Below are 20,440 nucleotides of genomic sequence, written 5' to 3'. Positions count from 1 at the left end.
TCACAGTACAATCTTTCAAGTCACCTCTAGCTCCCCGCAGTGACCTTGGCATGTCCTTAGTCTTGCCATGGTGATCGCACAAGAGGTGGGTATTTGCAGGTCAGACAGGATTTGGGAGACAGAGTCTATTCTTAGCTCTGTCACTTGGCTTAGTGGGTCACCTTGGAGGAATATCCTCCCCGTTGCTTGCTTCGGTCCCCTCATATGCAGGAAGAGGTATTTAATGTTTCTGGAAGAAAAGTGATTAGCTAAGCTCTAATACAATTTCCCTTCCTAGTTATCTGTCAGACTGCTGTCTACTGAGAGAATGCTAGATCTGTGTGCTCTCATGCTTGCAGATGTCCCAAAGCACTATTTATTTTCTTTTTTTTTTCTTAGCCTCTCTCATATATTTCAAGGACACAATCTTTGTGTCTCTTACTCCTCATGAAAATGGACTATGGCACTCTGGCCATCCTCAGTCCCACCATAATTTCCCTGACAGCCAAACACACCCTTTGCCAAAAATTTAGCATCAGAGTTTTAATTTATCATTTAGCTCCTAATAGAGGTTTGATATTTGAAGCAACACAATGTTTGAAGCAATGTGAAGTAAGCAGTGGCACCCAGGCTCTCCAAAGGACTCTGGCACCATCCTACTTGAGAGAAGACAACACAGGAGAAACAGAAATCTTACTGAAGCAACATCTGGGACTGCACCTTTCTGAATCTTTGGAAGCTCCTCCAAACATCTGCTAGGACAATGCATGTTATGTCTCCACTCTCTGGAGCACGAGTTGCGCTTTTGGTGAGTGAGTGTTCAGAGTAGCTGTAAAAGGCATATTCAAGAAGCCCAGTGTTTCTGGAATACTCCTGCCTCACATTTTAAGTGCTGCATAGTCCGTTTGTTATGTGCAATGGCATTTTGTTTGGGACTTGTGGAAATCTGGCAAGTCTATTAGCATTGTTTCTCCTTCTCTTTGAACTGCCAGACAAAGGGCCAAAAAAACTTTCTTTCTCCTGATAAAGATTCTGGGGAGAGATGAAAAAAAGACATGTCTGGGTAAATCCAGAGATGTTTTGGTTGAAGACCAACAGTAAGCGTTTCTGGTTGAAGACCAACAGTAATTCCAGAAACACTCATCTTCCTTACCTACTCCTTCCTCCCAGCCTTTGTGTGACTTTACCACAAGGCACATAGACGATCTCCTCCTGCCCTCTCCCAGAGTCCACTCCTCTCCTGCTAGGTTTCTCTTTCGTTGGATGATGGTGCAGAGAAGTCCTCTTCATGAAGGCATGCACCATTGTTCCTCCTTTTTGCCCAAAGCCTTCTCACTCTTCAAACCACTGCTCTATCACCTCTGCCCCTTTGTTCTCCTGCTTAGGGATTTTCCACTCCTCACCTTCCTGCTGATAAAGTTAATCAAACTAATTTTCCCACTCAGTCACCTCCCTTATCGCAGTCACTGCTTGGCCAGAGCCCAATGGATATGGTTTATGAGCTCTGTTCTTTGTTCTGTAGCTTTTTCTGGCCAGGGTGAGTGATATGTCTTGGGGTCTGTGTCAGCTCCCAGCTGATTCATAATACTTTGAGACAGCTAACAAATATATTTTGGACCATTTGGGGAAATAACTGGAATTCAGAAATTCAAATAATTTCATCATCAGGCAAAGATCCAGGTTATGTTTTTTTTTTTTTTTACTATTATTTCCTTTTTTTTTTTTTTTCCCGTTGAAACTCTCTACTCTCTGTTTTCTTGTGCATAGCTGCCCATATCCGAGTGATGACTGCCACTTCATTCAGATTCTGTGTCAATGATGGGAAAAGGTAGAGAACACAATTTATTCTGCCCTGTCCTTGCTTGTGTTGCAGTATAGATATTTTAAAGAGGCAGAATGGGAATGCATGTGAGAATCAGCTGGAAGCTGTCTCTGTCACCTCTGGCAGATATCTGGGCTGCTCTGCTCTCTTGTAGTTGGTGGAAGAGCCTGTGCTAGGCTAAGTGTCTGTGGGGTGTGGGGGAAAATCCCACAGCCCTTCAGCACCCAGTGTCTGGGGGAGCTGAGGCACGGGCACAGACCAAGTGCTTCACTCCAGATTGCCTCAGGTCTGGGGAGATGACTCCTACCAGGCAAGTCAGAAAGATTTTTGGTATCTCTTTCTCATGCTGTTGCTGCTCCAGCACCACTCTTATAGTTAACACTGAGGACAGCATGCGAGAGCCAACAGCAGCATTTTGGCGTGTCTGTCAGTTAATCTGAGCAGGTGTGTAGGGAATCCTGGTGCTCAGAGTCCCTACTAATCCCCATCATGTGGTTTTGTGCCCCTGAGTTTGTTCAAGCCTTCACAGTGGGGCTTCCCACAACTTGGCTGTCAGCATCAGGGACCTCTGAGGAGGTCCTCACAGCTCAGTGGCAGGAAAATCTGTGAGTACCCAAGGCCTGCATGGGCTATGAAGCATTCCCAAAGGGGTTCCTCTCTGCACATCACTCCTAGTGCTGGGAGGTGTCTCAGCTTTTCACAGGATGTCCTGCTGGGGCAAGAAATAGAGCAGGTTTTGTTCTGTCATACTAAAAACTACTTTTAATTATTATTTTTGTTTAAAAGCCTGCTAGGTTTGGAAAGCAGGTGGGAAGAATTGGAAGATCCTGCTCTGACATCATACACCCCATCCCCATGCCAGGTCCTGGCTCCTCATCTGTGTGTCCCTTGATGAAGCTTTCCATGAGCTGATGAATCAGCAGAAAGGAGGCAAGGAAACAGGGAGGTGAATGGTTACCTGAGGTTTCGCTGAAGCCATGTGGCTCAGAAGGATGTCCTGTGGGTGCTGTGGCTGGGAAAGGGAGTGGGGAGGAGTGGAGTGGTGGGTGCAGGACGGAGCCTCTGTTCTCTATCTGCAGCAAGCTCTTTGCCAGCTCAAAGACACATGCAACTGCACTCCCAGGCAGCCCCATCCATCCAACATCAGGCTCTCGTACTCAGGGCAAAGCCTTGTGAACCCATCCTCTTCCTGGGAATTCGATAAAGTGTATATGCCACACGGGGGATTTCCTGTAGCCCAAAGACTGGATAATTAATTTAATTAGGATATCAATTTATGATCTTCCTAATGAAAGCTGGTTGATACAATGTTAGCTTTTGATATGCAAAAATGCTTTTGAAACTCTACCTCACCCTGGGTGGCCCAGAAAGTGTTATCATTTCACTGTCAATAGATAATTCATTCATAAGACACGCATGTATCCCTGCTTGACAAATGCTGATGGTACGTGTTGAATAGTCTCTAAGGTTATGGATTAATGCAAAGTTTTCTCTTGTGACAGTGCCAGAATGATCTGTTTTTCAGGCTCTCCCCAACCCCTCAGATCACTTCACTGACTTTGTTTTGGACCTACAAATATTTTATTCAGCCTACTGAGGGTGCATGGAGACAGGGGCAGGGGCAGTGACAGGGAGGGACTAGGACTAGTATTGGGAAAAAATGTAACATGAAACTAAAACCAGAGTTGGAGTGACTAAACTTACTATGACATATAACCACAGCAGTACCTCCTAAGCAAGGACTATGGTGGTTGTAAGGTATAGATTATCAGTAATCTTACATTGGTTCTTATCACAAGCGCTAGCAAGATGAACTGTAAGGTACTGAATTCCAATTTGTGGAAGATACCAGCACAGCAAGAAAGAGAAGGCTGCCTACACTGAAGCATGATATAGTATTGGTAGCATCTCTCTGTATTTGAAAGGCCCCGGTATTTCCATAAATAGTATTTTACTAGTATGGTAATGAGGATGGTGGAATTTCTGAGGGATTTCCACTTATCTCATATAATTTTAAATAATGCTCAAACTCTCTCTTTGCCATTTGTTTCATTATTTTCTGCTATTTTGATTTAATTTAACCCGATTTTCTGCAGAGCCAAAAAAATTTCCCACTCTCATTTCTTTTGGACGGATTTGCTCATGGGGCACGTTTGTTTCTATTTCAATTATGACCCTGTTAAAATGCAAACATTTTCAATGTTTAAAAAATCTGCTTTGAACAGCATAGCATTCTTAAATTAACATTAACTAGCCATGCACTTTTCATGTTATTGCACTGATAATCTGGAGTGCCGAGCCTGATTAATTGCCATAAGTGCTGCTAGTGACTTCCCAAATCACTTGCCATGTTGCCAGCCATTGCACCTCCTTGTTCAAAGAGCAATCATTCCCTTGACTTTAACAAATGTGTTTCCATTTCAGACTGGCTTCCTGGGTAGCCTACACAGTTCCTGCTCTCATCAGTGCTGGCCAGCTTCTGTGGTTAACCTCGCCCTTCCGGACTGGCACCAGAAGACACCCATGGCTCACTACAGAGTGTGGTGGTTGGTGCAGAGCCCGTGCTGCTGTTAGACCGTCAGTACCACTCTCTGGTGCCCACGTTAGGAAGAGAGGCCCAGCTCAGGAGAGCTGTTGTACACGGATGGAAGAAGAGGAGGGGAAGCGATGAGCTGCAAACTATTGATCTTACCATAGCATCTATACCTTCTTACCTGCTCTTGCTTTACAGACATGACCAGATGGCCTCCAGAGGTCCCAGAGGTTGGACCAGATGATCTTCAGAGGCACCTTCCAAGCTCAGCCACTCAGTGACCCAGGGAGGGAGCACAGCCAAGAGGAACTGCCACGAGGAATCCTCACTCATTAATATCTCTGGCCACATCAGGAATGTCCCATTGCCCCTGGCCCCAGGGTTACAGTAGTATCAGGTGCTTCCAGCCCCAAGTCATCGTCCGTGATAGCCAGGAGCAGTGTCTGGTCATGGAGGGAATAAGTAGGCTACCTGGTTTGTACAGCTGGTTGCTACTCTGGCAGATTTGATGATGTGTATAGATACAGGCTTTTGAGCTGTGTGCTGTGGGTGTCTTGCCTGGAGACAAAAAGGTGGTTTCCAAATTGTGGAAAACCACTGGGGTGAAAAAGCTTGAGGGAGAGTTGGTGGGATATGTGGCACGATGTAACAAATACTGTAGACCCCTGACAGAGAGAGTGGCGAAGTGTTGTTTGGGCACTCTGAGGGGGTTGAGAAGCTTCCCTCAGCTTGGTGGTAGACTTCTTGTGTTTCTGCTAAACCTTACGTAGTGTGTGTCCCCTGACTCTATCCTTATGTCACCTTTAGCTGATCAAAAAACCCTCCCAAAGTCCCAATTCCTGTATCTCTGCTCACACCATATGCAAACCCTCAGGTGAGGATGAAGGTGTCGGAGCTGACACTTTTATAGTGGTGGATATGTCCTACTGCCAGAGAAAAGCACTGTTTCCAAACTGCCTAGAAAAACTATGACATTATGAACTCCCTTAGAATTAAGGGTGTTCCGTATGACAGGTGGAGACTTATATCATGCAAGGAATGTGAGAAGAGAGCCAGATACCTAAAGTCACGTGAAAAGAGAAAGAAAAGGGGGAAAAAAAAAAAAAAAAAAAAAAAAAAGATTTGTTTTGCACTCATGCAAAACAGGCATTTTAGACAGCTGGAGACATTTCTGCATCTCAGTCTGGATGGTGGCCAGTTTAGACAAGGAGTTGGTGCCAGTGAAGAGATGAATGAACTGCAGTAGCTTTCTCAATCCTCCCCGTATGGCTTCTTTTGGGGAGATGCAGTCAGGCCTTCCTCTTGGTGACATGAGAGAGAAACAAATCTAAATCAGAAGTCTTCCTTTCTGCTCACTAATCTTCATTTGTGAACCTCCAATGGGAAAGGTGCAACAAAACAGAAACCAAAGAATACTGAAGAAAAGGAAAAGTAGCACTTCAAAAGCAATCCAGAGGGGGAGTTACTTCAAAAGGAAACCCTGGAGTGAGAAGTACTTCAAAGGGGAAAACTTCCCCAGGGAGCCTGTTGCAAATTATTTTAAAGTAGGTCCTACCATCAAACAGATGTAATTAGTTTTATTCCTATTGCTACTGTCGTGAAATCTTCTTCAATCAAAAACACCCTGAACATTTCATATGGTGGAAGAGCACTTGCTGAAGGAAACGTGGAGCTTTAGTGTAATCATTGCCAAAATCTCAGCATCATACAACTGTGGGCAATAGGCTGCAAGAAGCACATGCTTGTCAAAGCTAACCAAAGCTCAGAAAGGTCTTCCATAGCAGATCTGTCCAGTAGTAACTTGGGCTCACTTGCTTCCCATCTTTTCACAACAGACGTGCACAGCATAAATGACATTTGTTGGTACAGCAAAAGCTGCTGCAATTTTCCTGCCTCTCACGTATTTTCATACACTTTGTATAGTCTGATCCAAGCACTCTAAAACTACACATACTTTTTTTTTCTGCAGCTACTTCATTGCCTCTAAGGATATGCCAATCCAAATGCCATCAGCTGCATTACTTTCAATTAATTTTCCTATTATTTTAGTCAGTGTAATCATAATAATGACAAATAATGACATGTTCTAATCCTCCTATTTTCTCTCTTTTTATCTTTCCTGTCATTTTCTTCCTTCTCATCACTTTGCTCCCTTCATCTTCCATTTACTCCTTTCCAGGTGTTTGTTCTCACCACAAGGGTACTGACTCTCCCCAGTTCTCCTGGCTGCTGCTGTGTCCTCCCTTGGCTAGATTCCGTCTTAGCTGCTGGCCCTCTCACTACCACTGATGCTAATGTTAAAATGTCTGTTTTCTTTTAGAAGTTCAAACTCTGTTCTCTGTGGAGAAACTGACAGGGCGAAGAGGGTTGTATTAGCAATGTAGGTCAAGCATGAACAACAGCTTCCAAAGAGAACTGAGGTATATCAGGATTATTAAGTTTCAAAGTGCCCACAACCTAACCTGAGGAAACCTCCCTCAGTTCTCAGTGTTTTGCTTCCTTGATCCCCTCCCAAATCCCTAGACATTTGTTAGTTTCTCATTGACTTGAGAACCAATTAGTACCTTTGGATTAATTAAAATTAATGTTGTTTGAAACCACACCCATGCCTTTTCAGGCACCTTGTTCCATTATATTTAGACGGATACACGAAAAAAGAGTGAATATGTATTATCATGGTATTAGATATAGCACATATCACTCGGAGGCTCTCTCACACAGACACCTAGAAAGCTTACACATCTCTTCTCTTTCCCATCAGGAAACTTACTATGGAAACTTATAACTTACTATGCACCTTATTCAACAGTTTAACTTCAATAGAGAGCATGTTTGACTCTCCCTAGGTAGCATCCGGATTGTTACCCTAACTCAGGCAAAGGTGGATCCTTACTCCCTACCTTCTGTTTCTTGTCCTCTGTGGTCAGGCAATGTTGTATATCTGTTGGAAAAGGAGGAAAGGATGTAATGAGAGTATTGGGTTTTTATTTTTTACCAAGAAGCAACATTTAGCGCCCCAGCCTGAAATTTTAGTGGTGTTTTTTCTCCTTCTCCAGACATACTGTTACACTGTATTTTGAGTTTCTAATTCCCATACTTCACGTTGAGCAACCTTACTTCAGCAAATCATCACCTTTATTGGCTGTGAGATAAACCTGGTCTTCAAAGGCAATTAGTCCATCCATGTGATTTTTATGTATAAAGAAGATATACCTCCCAGTCTTCTGTAGACCTCTCAAGTGCACCAGTTTCCTGGATTTCAGCCGCCTGTGGTGCTAGATATACAGAGAAACAGCTCCTGTGAGCGCAAGGATCACGCAGTTACGGTGGCAATAGGTACACGACAGGACGTGTCAGACCTCCTGCTCTCTGAACTGCCGGTGCCAGCAAGTCACTTTCTCTCAAATAGCAAGCATTTCTTGGCCTTATCAGAGGATGTTAGAGTGTATTCAGCGTGTTATGAACATCTTTATTTAAGATTTTAATATTAACACTGTTGTGGTTGAGACTTGTTTTGAAATTTGTCTCTTAGCAACGTCAGGGTTATTTACAGTAAATCACATCTGAATTGAGATGAAAGAACTTCACCTGACTTCAGAAAGAAAAATATACACAACTTGTGTTTACAAGGCAACCCATTACATGTGAATGCCTTGATGGTAGCAACTTATGGAACATCCATATGTGCTGTTGGCATTTGTAAGGTGATGAAACAGAATGCAGTTTCTGATATCTGAGCTGCTTTTACTGTGGTATTTGGGAAAAAAAAAAAGCCCAATTAAACTAAACCTGGAATTTATAACAGTTGATTTATGTGAAAAACAGGAGCCAAACCATACTGTTTATTAAAATAAAGTTCAAGCTCTAAAATCATTAAAAATAATTGTGTATTTTAGTAGATATGCTGACCACTGTAGAGCAGCCTGACAAAGCAGTGGGGCCTGAGGCTACTATTTTGAGCTAAAAGGAAAATTAAAATAAAGTTGTTTTTGTTTTAAACTAGGAAGTAAAGAAGCTTATAGAGAACAGTTGTTCTAACTCTCCTAATTTCTTTATCACAACTCAAACAAGAAGAAAACAGAAAAAGAGCTGGCTTAGGAACAGATGACCTGTTTGTAACGTCAAGTATTATGCTCGTATGCACATTTTTCTACTTCTCTGTGTATGGGTTAAACCTCACCGCTAAGTGTTTCATTTTGTAGTGCTGGATCAGTGTTACCCTGGATGGTGCAGAGAAAGGGAAGAATTCATGCTGCAGATATCACATTAAGCTAATTGAGAAAATTAATTAATTAATTAAAATTAAACAGCATCCCTAATTCAAAGAACACGTTAAGCCATTCTTTAGATAGTTGCAGCTAGCAGTTTTGGATATTAGAAAAACAGACATTCCTACTGGAAAAAAATGTGCAAAATTATGTTTTGGGCTAGCTCCTGAAATCACTACAGATTGTTAGACCCATAGGCTCCTTACAGCGTAATGGAGGGTTTAGCACTGACAACAGAATGCGTCCTTGCCAGCTGAGCAGGAAGGAGTTGTCTTTGTCAGTCACTTCAGGCTGGAAGTGCTTTGGAGGACAGCATAGATTGGGAGGATCACATCTTGGAGCAGAGACTGCAGAGGAGAACATCTTTTCACCAGAGTGCAGCTTTCAAACGTGCAGTCTCTCCTAGAGTTTGGAAATCTTGCCAAACCCTTCTCATAAAGCAAGCCAGAAAAGATCTTCTCTCTCACCATCTCCCTTTCCAAAAATTTAGGTTTGCATACCTTCCTTAACACAAATCAAATTCAAATCTCCCTTTTCCTTAAATCTTCCTCACTGCCCTTCTCTTCCACCTACTAATTGCTAGGTTGTAGTGGTTTTATGCCTATTTTCATAGGTCATTTTGCTTGGATTAATTACATGTTCATTATATCTACCTTGGTTCAGAGAAGATTTGAATCTGTAGCTGGGAGGACATCTCTTTTCAGGGAAGGGAGATAAATCTTCATGTCTTCTGTGCTTCAGGCGAATGCTGTGGCCACTCAAACACAGTGGGGAAGGGGAGCAGTCCTCTCTTTTGGGAGGGCTGTCCAGAGGGAGCTCAGCAACCCCGTGCAGGGGGGATGTACATGGCGGTGTACCTCAAGCAGGCCGCAGGCCGAGGTGGACACCCAGCTGGTTTCTCAATTTTGTCACACCTTGAGGTAATTTCTTTGTGTGCCTCAACTTGAAATTCATACTCTCTTGGCTTTGTTGGTAAAACTCAGACATTTACACACTCTGACAGCATCGAAGAAGAGGTTAGCAGCCAACAGGGCACTTGAGGAAACCCCATTTTTAGACTGAAAGGTGCCTAAATAACCGGCAGTCGGGTGTTACCACCTGAATGGCATCTGACCATCAGGCAGTCTCTCTTTCCATGACATTTTTCCCAGAACAGGTAATTTCCTGGAATAAGGAGACAATATCACCCTCCAAGAAATAACAGCCTTTCTTTCCAAGACATTTGAAAATGTTTTCTAATCCTTCAAAATGAAAGCAGCAACTGTTTCATGTCTTATTTCCTGTACAAGTCAAAGATTGCCATCTTTATTTTTGTGCCTTTCCTCAGCATGCAGCTGTCATTGTAGTTCATTATCTTGTCAGAGGCATTTGCAATATGGGGACTATTGCTTAAATATTTTCAGCTGTTTGCATCCCATGGTAGCCTATTTTGGTGAGTGAGAAGTAGAAATAGGATGGAGTAGCAGAGTGGCTGAAAAATGGTCAAGTTTGGCAATGAACTGAAAAAAGGACATGATGCAACAGGCTTAATTCCAAAAAATCAGAGACTACAGTGATTGTAATAGCAGAAGAATAGATGTACACCTTTAGAAGTGGCAGAGAACAAGTACATTGCTTACTTTTGATATAAGTAAAATGGTACTAAGTAAAAAAGTATTTCTTCTTAAAGTTTACTCATTATATGCAGTCAGTTCTACCTGCATGACCTAATGCCATTGCGATGACATACCCATTGAACAACCTAAGCCACTTTGTCTGGGGGCTTTGTCAAGCCCAGTTCTTGTACTGGTGCTTGACCGGGGGGAATACACAAGCTGTGCACCCGCTGCATGGGACTAAGAGATATGGACATGTTTTTTTCTGGCTGTCAGCTACCCTTCTCCTGATGGGGCCATGTGAAAAAGGGTTAGGAAGAGATGGCCTTAGTTGTGGAGAGGGCAGCAGGAATGCTGGACTAGTGAGCTCAGCCCATGCTGTATCTTTTCCAGGACTGACAGGGAAGACCTAGCAGGTATAGCATCTCCATGATTTAGTGATGTTCCAGGGTTAAGAGGACTGCTAGACACACAATGCCTCCTGGGCCTCCCATCTGGGTGAGAGAGTATCCATTATGGTAGAGCAGGCACATAAAACACAGGCTGACACGTAGATTAATGGTGATTACCAAGTCTGGACTTCGCTGCATCTCCAAATATACAGCTTGCTTTTAGGATGACATTGTCTCAAACATCTGGCCAGAGGGGAACACACAGTAAATTTCTCACATGCAGAAGGGGAGAAGTGTTAGATTATGTCTGACAAATAAACAAACCAAAGAAACCTGTTCCACCTCAGTTAGAGAGCAACAATTGCCTGGATTATCACTGTCAGCACTTGAGTAGATTTATTACTTCTTATCAACAGCTAGTTAAAAAAAAAAAAAAAAAAAGCCAAATAAGGGAACAGGGAGGAAAATCCTCCAGACCATAGTCTGCTGCTGATGCTCACCAGTCAATATGACTTGCTTGACAATCATGCGGTGGCTGTCAATAAGGATGAGTTATGCCACTTATGCAGCTGTAACTAAGACAGGTGTGAAAGTCATCTTTTTGTAGAAGACTTTAAAAGAGAGGTTAGTAGCATATACAGGAGCACGTAGATACTTAAGTTTCATGAGTGAGGAATCTTAAATACATGGATTATGCAAATACTAAAAAAATGGCTGTTTGATGCACTTAAAAATAAAGCGCAAGGTCTTTATATATACAGCAGGCAGGTTGCAAAAATAATTCTCGTCTGGTCTAAAACTGCAAGCAAGACAAGAATATGTCTGAGGTAACCAAATTTTTTAATGGAGGAGACATTATTATAATAATAGTGCTTAGAGTGATGGCTGGAGTTTGGTTCATCTTGTTCTGTTTTCATATACTGAATTCAATTTATATCTGTCACCTACTGGTAACTTGGATGCTCAGAAGTGTGCAGGTTGCTGAGTCCTCTATTATTAAGAACATAGGAATTTGATATCTATCTACATAGCAGATTTGCAAAATGCTCTGGCATTTTACTGATGACATTAATATGGTGCTATCGCAGATCTGCATAGAGTAAGAGACAGTCAAATGAAGCTGTTTTATTTATGAAACAGAACTGCTACAGTTTTATTAATTTATAATGGAAAGGTCAATTCAAAAACAAGTGAACTTGTGAAAAATAAGTTATACATAAAGAGCACACCTATATATCGCATAGTTTCTTCCCCAGTGTATATGGGCAGAAGGAATAGAAGAATTTCCCTTTTTTTTCCTACTTTGTGAAGTTCAACATGCAAAATATCTAAGAGTTTGTGTCTTTATGAACATAAATTATAACTTTTATAACACAGAGGAAAAGGAGCTTAAATATGGATGTGTTTCTAAAACTGAAGAAATTCTATACCTGCAAATAATTAAATGCTTATCTGTATAATCTCTGATTTTAATGAGTCTTTAGTGCTTCTTTTCTATTCCCACTTACACCAGATCATATGGGTAAGATGCACAAATAAGTGAGATCTCAGTGTTAGAGTGACAATGCACAGATGGTTTAAAATTCTATGAAAAAATCACAGTCTGGACTTTTTTTTTTTTTTTTTTTATAAAAGTTATTTATTGCAGAATGTCCCTAGATTTACTCTGAGGTGTAATGTTCTGCCAGCAATTGCTTTAACAGTTATCCAACAAAAAGACCCAGGGACTCACTTTATCTCTGGTTTATATTTTATTAACTCTGTAAAACGATGTCATTTCTTGTCTATGTCCACCACTTATGTTTAAGACTAATTACACAGCCTGCAACAATTACTTTATACATAATGGATACCTTTTTTTGAAAGCAAAAAGGAAAATTCCAATGACCAAGAGATTTCATTTTTCTTCACACGTGACTGTTCTCCCTACAGAATTTTAAAGAAGTGTTTTTGTGAAAGGCATACTGTGGATAAACTGCTCTTTTTTTTTTTTTTTTTTTTATCAGCTAGAGGAATCAAAGCAAGAATGACTGAAATGCAATTGCTTTTGTTTTTGCAGATCCCACTGTCTCCCACAGCAAACCACCCAACAGCCAGCTGAGCAAAAACAACTTCCCCACAGGTCTTATGTCAGCTTGTGGGGACATGACAGAAAGGACTAATTTGCAATTGATCCTTACATCAAAATATTTTTAAAAAAGCTCTTTCAAAGCTGTTTTTCCGTGGCCACTGGTCTCAGAGCACACAGCAAAGTGCCTCTGGGAGGGGCGCAGCCACAAGCCTGTACATCCGTGAGGCACAGGGGTCCTGCTGTGTGACAAGCGCGCCGATGTCCTGGCTGCTTTTCCTCACGTGGAGCTGCTGCCCAGCTGCTCCAGAAATTATCTCACTACTCACCTGACAAAGTTATGTTGCAATGAGGCTGTGGGGAAGGCACGTGACAGGAACACTGACATTAATTTGGGGATCTGGGCCCATCTTGGCTAGGAAAGTCTCAGCTGAAAACAACATATTTATTGCGTTGGAATAGTTTCTTCATTACCTGGAAATGGCTCATAAGCTGGAGGCTCGTCTGACATTAGAAGCAACATCTCCGCATAACACATTTGTAGGAGCTCACAGTTAGTTTCACTAATTAGCTATTTTGTAATTGCTTTGGATAAAGTAATTTTACCCTCTTGAAATGTGTGAGCATCTTTAGCAAATTGTCTCAAAGTGCCATGTAATTAGTCTATTTGTGATGGAGTTAAAGTGAAAAATACCGCTTGCTGTTTTGCTCCCAAATCAATAAGCAACTTATTTTGCCAGTGCTAGAGACATGAAAGCCGTAGAAATGTGACCGGTTTTCAGAACGTGGCTTGCGTAAAAGTGAAATGTGACAAGGCCCGGTAAGAGCTCAAGTGAAACCTCAGCCTTATCAGACAAAGTGCTGAGCAGACAGGGACCGCGAGGCTGGAAGAACGTAAATCTAAATAGTCAGAGCATGCAAGAGAGCAAATGTTAAACCTATCTTGCAGATGGGGAGCAAAGGCACAGAGCAATTAATGTCCTGATTCAGGAAAATACTTAAGAACATACATGAATCCCACTGAAGTAATTAAGTTCAGCTCCTGGGGAATGACTTTAATGAAATGAGACCTGGGAAATTGCCCACAGCCACTCGTAATCTTATGAGTGAGCCAATGGCTGATTCTGGCCTCCAAAGCCCTGTTTGGGTAACTTAAGCACTGTCCTTGCACTGTCCCTCTGGGATCTCACACCAGCTGTTCCTGAGCAGGGAGCACTAAAGGAGCCGGACAAGCGAATGCAGAGCCCAGGAAAAACTGGTGGTTGGGAATCCTCCTGGTTTATCAGAGAACATCAGCTGATTTTCAGTTGCTCTTATGTGATTACTTTGTTATTTTCCTTCTTTTCTTCTTCACTGTCCTTTTTAACGCTGTGATTTTAGCTCCTGAGGGGGGAGGAAAGACAGTGGTTGTCCATCAAGACCATTCAGGTCTCCTTTACAACAGGGGATCGCTGGACTTTTAAGCTAGATTGAACAGGAATGGTTAAAAGAATCATTGCAGCTGAACTTAACCCAAAAAACTGTAACACAGCTTTGTTTTCTCCCCAGGTAAATTTAATAGGCAGTGTCATTTCAGACAGGTCAATGCAAAGGACCCAAAGTGAAACATCTTGTAATATTGCTTGGGTTTCCTACTGATGTACTTTGCATGGGTTTCTTTTCTTTAAGAGAGAGGTTGATTTCAGAATGAAACACACCATTTCAGAATGAAGCATCATAGTATTTATTTTTAGTCTCTTAAAATAGGGTGCTCAAACTTTTTCAGCTGAAGCTTTTGACTGAATCAGAATGGAGGTCTCCCCTCTCCCTAAAGAGCAGCATCAAAGCATTTATTCTCTCTCCATTCCTACCCATCACCTCCCCTCTGTAGTTTTGCAGAATTTATACTGTAGCAAGTTAATGACATTTAACATCCTAAATATTTTCGCTGGACAGCCATATGCGAGATGACTAATATCTCTCAAAAACATTGCTTTAGCTTCAGTTAGGCCAAGGGAGAGGACCCAGTACATTTTCTGGCAGCAATCACTCCAGCAAGTGTTACCTCTTAAATCACTTCTTTGATCTAGTGAAAATACAAAAAATGAATTATGATGGTTGAACTGGGATGCTGTTACAGCATGTGCTGGGCTAGTTGGTTTGGGGCTGAGAGGAAACTATCTGTTTTTCTTGGTACAGCTGTTTTGTCCCATCTGTAGTAATTTGGACACAGGGTATCTCAAAGTAATCCTCATCCCTGGAATAAAGACCTGTGTGCTTTCAGTGAGTTGGGTTGATGGCTGCTGAGGAGGTTCTTGCCATTTTGGAGGTTGATGGTCACACATGTGCAAAATGTCTGTTACTCAGACCAACTTTTGTCTCTCTCTGGTCAACAGCATTGCTGCTCCCCTGTTTGGTTTATGATCTGTTGCTAGGGTGTATTTCCCTGGCTGGGAGCTGGCCACATTTTGCTGATGTCTGGCATGTGCTTCTCTGCTTTTTATTCATGTAATTGTTCAGCAGGAAATACCTATTAGCTTGTTATCATCTCGTGTTGAGCAGAGCCCTGGTGAGCAGACACCGAGGAGCTGCAGCACAGTTGTTTCTGCTCACACACATCATTCTCCAAGCTGTGCACAAAGCGTCTGTGTTTTCTTGTTACGCAGAGCACGAGTGTAATAAGTACCACATCATGCGATTTCTCTTCCTTTGATTAGGCTTGCAGGAAACTCACCTCCTCCTGCTAGTGAGATCCACATGTTCATCCTTCCCAGGCTGCATTACCAGACCTTGCTGTAAGTAACCCTAGATTTCTACCACGAGCATAATGTATTAACTTGTCTCTGTTTCAGGAGACTCTGTGAATAAACGAGCACCGGTGCAGTCCCTGCCGTGACTCCCACCCTGTTCTGGTGCCAGTAAGAGACCTGGGATGTAATTTCCAAAGCTCCTGGTGGGCTCAAATGCACCAGTGACTCCTTTCCAGCCAAGAGCTGTCTTTTCCCAGGATAAGGCAGCTGGCAAACTCTGAAAGCACAGGAACTCAACATCAGAAAGAATTATTTCTTATTGTGGTGTTTTAGCTCTCTAGCATGCACCTAAAATCATGACACTAATTAGGGTTTGACCATTTTCAGGGGTAACCTTTTAAAGCTTTTTTGAGAAGGCTTCCTCCCAGTAGCTGCAATAGACTGAAATGGGTGCCTACAAAGTAGAAATGGAGCGCCTAAAATGGGGGATTGATTAGGGGCTGCAGACTTCATTGCAAGATTTCCCCTGAGTCTCCTGCAAGCTGAGGTTCTGCAGGTGGTGTGGCCAGGACAGCCCATGTCCAGGAGGCTTCTGCTGCCTCCAGCTGGGCCGTGCACACGCACATATGTTCAATGCCACTGGGAAAATGAACTAAGAGCACTGGTGGTGTGTGTGTGGGGGGGGTTCTGCTGAGACAACACCCCCTCATGAGTTGCTCTGCTGTGAGCAGGAGGCTGAAACCTCAGCAGCTCCATGCTTGCTGTTTGGACTTGGAATTTCTGAGATTCAGCCCTTTCATTTTCATGTGATTTGGATTTTAAAAGGCCTTTGCTAAATGGTTTAGTTTTAAGACTCCAACAGACCTTGCCTGGAGGCATTGTATTCAACACCAGGAGGCATGCGATGGGTGCACGTTTGGACAGATGCTGAGAGGGGGCCGAGGAGCCTGCAGAAAAGGTGTGATGTGGAAGAGGGCTGCTGCTACCATTGCAGCAAGGTATGCGACCTTCATCCCTCTTCCTGCCTGCCTCTCTGGAGCCCTTGAGGAAGCTGGCAGCCAAAAGTGAGCTTCTTGAATGTCTCTTTTGGAGAAGGCAGCTTGTTCCTGGCCCCTTTCCCAGATGCTCCTCAACAAAGCAGGAAATGGGAGCGTGAGCTGGACAGTGCGTAGCAGTAAGTCTGATCATTTTGAGAGCGCTCAAAAGCCCTGGCTGCAACGAGGTGTAATGTTATTCCGGAGCAATATTATTCTGCTTGTATGCATCTGCATCAGAGATCTTCTCTGCTAGGGATCTTTAGGTTACATCTGAAGTCCTATTTATAGGCAGATGCGAGAGCAGTCATAATCACAGTGTGGGCCATGATTCAGCTGCCTTCCACCTACGGGACACCTCACGGACAACCTACAATTTGCCTGCAGGAGATTTGTCTTGCTCCACGCCTCTGCCCCAGAAGCCTCCAGCGGTTCATAGCAGGGCCTCCTGACAAGGACTGGGCTCCAGACTGCCCTGGGGCCTGCCTGGCAGACCTCTGTAAGGAGGTGGCTGTGCCGCCAACCAGCTGGCAGCCCCCTCGGTATGATTTAAATAACCACGTCCAGAAAGCTGTGAATGAACAAAGCATCCGATGAGTAAAAGCAGAGATATCAGGGGGAGGCTGGCTGTCGCCAGAAGGGATATCTGCTGAACTAACCTGCATGCTAGCATATCAATGGGTTCATTTAAGAGGGAATGAATCATATGACAGCAGGCCATTTTGTTCATGTGTTTGATTTTGACAAACAATGGAGTGGAGTTAAACACTCAATATGAAATACAGACTCTGATAATGATGACAGACTTTATAGGGGCACATTTTACATTACTTAAATATGTCTTTTAATACAATATAATTAGTCTTGCAAAGGATGAGTGAAAGCTGGAAGGGTTCCAGGTTGTTGTCATGCCATAACTGCAGTTCAGTTATGTCGAACCAGGAAGAACAAATTTGAAACACATACCTTAAGTGGAAAATATGGTGACAGATCTTAGTGATACATTAACAATCTCTTCTTATATAATTCTAGAGCTAGTTGGCCTTCTGGAATTGCCATTTTCAGATTTGACCCTCAACGAAGCGAGATAAATGTTTGATACTTCAGGAAGGTGAGAGTCGTGATTGTAGTTTCATTGTTATAAGACATATTTTAAGTGGTAAGGAGATGCCCTTCAGAAGGAACATATTTTAAACTATTCCAGGAAGCCAGCCAATGTACACAGCATTTGCTGAAAGTACATGAAAGATTTATAAAAATTTCCTGGATGAAACATTAACAGCACAATGTCTCAAAAGCAGAGCTGCAAGGAATGCAACAAGTTTAGGTGAGCACCTTGAGGTACAGACAAGCCACGAAAATGCAGCACACAGAGCACCAACTGCATAGTTTTGCTTCCACCAAGAGAGCTAAGGCACGACGTCAATGCAGAGACTGCTACAATATGGAAAAGTAATATACAGACATGTTTCTGCTTACCAGCCACTCACTGCACATTTTGTCAGGTCTTATTACCTGAAAGATCCTTCTATTTGCATTGCAAATGTAGCATAACATTGCTACTCCATGGTCAAAAATTGAGTGCCTCTGGGCATAAATAACCTCAGTATTTTTTCAACATTCGTGCCACTGACCTTGTTTGTTGGCTGTTTCTTCTTCCTGGCTTTCAGCTGTTCAGTCTCATTCACTCTGTCCACTCTGTTTCCCATTCTTCAGCACCTAATTCCCTTCTCTACCTTTTCATACATTTTAACTCGTGTAATGTCCTTCAACTCTTTCCTTCCCACCACAACAGCCCATCCAAAGTCTGGCAATCCACACACGCAAATGTGTAAATGCATGAAACTTAACTTTATCACTTACTGTGTACGTGGAATAACTTTTCCTACTCTAAGCCTTTGTCTTTTCTAAATAAAAACACATTTGGATTAGGAATTGTGACTGTAGTCATTGTAGCATGGTGGTACTGCCAGGCACTATATACGGATGCGTTACTATAATGAAGTAACAGAACAAACAAATTAATATATAAGAGAAATAACAATACTGAATGAGGAAAGCTCAATGTATGTTGGTGAGGTCTGGAGAGAGAGAAGAGAAAATGATTTCTTAGCTGTAAAGATTTACCCTGAAAACTTAAAATAAGATGCTCACCTAGCAAATTAGTAAAAGAGCATTAATTATTTTGGGAAAACCAATTTCATCAGAAATCATGTAACAGATATAACTGACAAAGCAGTCATCCAGTCATTTAAAATTCACCACACCAATGCATTTTTGAGCAGCCCTGGTCTAAACTCTACCCAAATGCAAGCACATTGGGTACCATCCCACAAATTTTTGCAGGCAAAGCTGGTTTGTAAGCTAAGGTTTCCTTAGACAGATATAACTTCTATTCTTGATGCATTTTTAGGGGAGCTTAAAGTTTTTAGATGCACTGCTCAATTTTAAAAGTGCTTTTCAAAGCAGTCCAAGAGCACATTGCATGTCTTAATGGTCCATCTGGGACAGAGAAAAGTGATGTTGCCTGTTCAGGAAATAAGACAGAACACTTTTTTTTTTTCTTTTCTTTCTTTCTTTTTTTTTTTAAAAAAAAAAAAAAAGTAACCTTTGGTTTTTGGAAACTACAATTTGGTAGTATAGGACACTTCATTAAGTGACTTAAGCATATATAAAGTTTGATTATTTGGCATCTCTGTTTCTGAACACAGAATGTTGCATCGTGGTGCTGACTTTGGTGTGACTGCTGTCTGCTTCTCACTCATTCCCTAAAATACTCCTCTCATTTCATAAAAGCCTCTACACAGCTGTATGATGCTAGTGATTTTGCACGGAGTTTTGGAGACATGACTGATTTTTCAGGTGGAAATAAGTACATAAGCCATTTGAAAGTATGCTCCAACAAACTTACTTAGTTACTGTCTCCTGTGATCTACCAAAGCTGCGATGCAGATGTTAAGAAACAAGTTAATGAGCATAATACCTATTCAAGAAAATGAGCTATGATCATCTGAATGATTCTCTGTGGAAAAAAAGCTGCATTTGTACAGATTTAGGTGAAGCATGAATATCCATTCCTACTGGATCCAACCTGGCTTTGAAATATGCTGAAGCAATCATTTCAGGCAGTGCTGAGCACGATCTAATTGCAGTTTTGTAGAAACCGGCTCCTGCTACAAGGCTGAGTTCTCTGAAAAACTCACTGCAGACCACCAAGAGGAACAATATTTTTTATTGGAGCAAAGACTATAAAAGACCTGGAAAATCTAGTCCAAATGGGAAATCTTTCAACTATCACACACTGCAAAAGTGCAATTCACACGTTACCAAAAAAATTAGGCAATGTGACAATTCCTGGGTATTTTGAAGTGAGAGTTAATGCATGTGTGGAATAATTTCTTCATTTCACAGAAGAACTCGGGAAAACTGGAGCACTGTAAGCCCATATGATGATGCAGGTGGAAGAAAAATCTCAAAGAAAAAGAATATCTGATATTTAGGATTTATATCTGGTGCAGATGGCTCAGCTGGTTATAATTCACATTGTAATAACAAAATTGGCACCAGACACCTTCCTGAAATCTGTTATCCAGATTTTCAAGGGGGTGGGTAAGAATATGCTTCTAGCTAGATAACATCTAGAGATTTAATTCTAGAATGAAATAAAACTCGAAGGCCCAAATTTCTTCTTGGCAGGTAGAAGAGTTCAAGAGTCCACTAGATATCAATTCTACATTTCAAGATGTCAGAAAAGATCAGGACTGCATCAGATACTTCACTTCTTGAAAATGAAAGTTAATTCCATTCATTTCAGGTTTATTTATTTATTTATTTATTTTTGTCATATGCTGCTTAACCCAACCTGTAAGAATAAGAAATAATTACAACTTTGGCTAACTTCTTTAAATTGCATCTCTTTTGTATATCATTCAGAGGAATTTCATTTACAAGTTAAAATGCAGCCACTTTCCAACCGATATTCAAACAGACAAATAAAATAGTACACTTACGCATCTCGTT

This window comes from Anser cygnoides, chromosome 1 (genome assembly GCF_040182565.1).
Source record: "Anser cygnoides isolate HZ-2024a breed goose chromosome 1, Taihu_goose_T2T_genome, whole genome shotgun sequence".
NCBI lineage: Eukaryota > Metazoa > Chordata > Aves > Anseriformes > Anatidae > Anser > Anser cygnoides.
The sequence above is the reverse complement of the archived record's forward strand: the minus strand, read 5'-3'. Positions refer to the sequence as shown.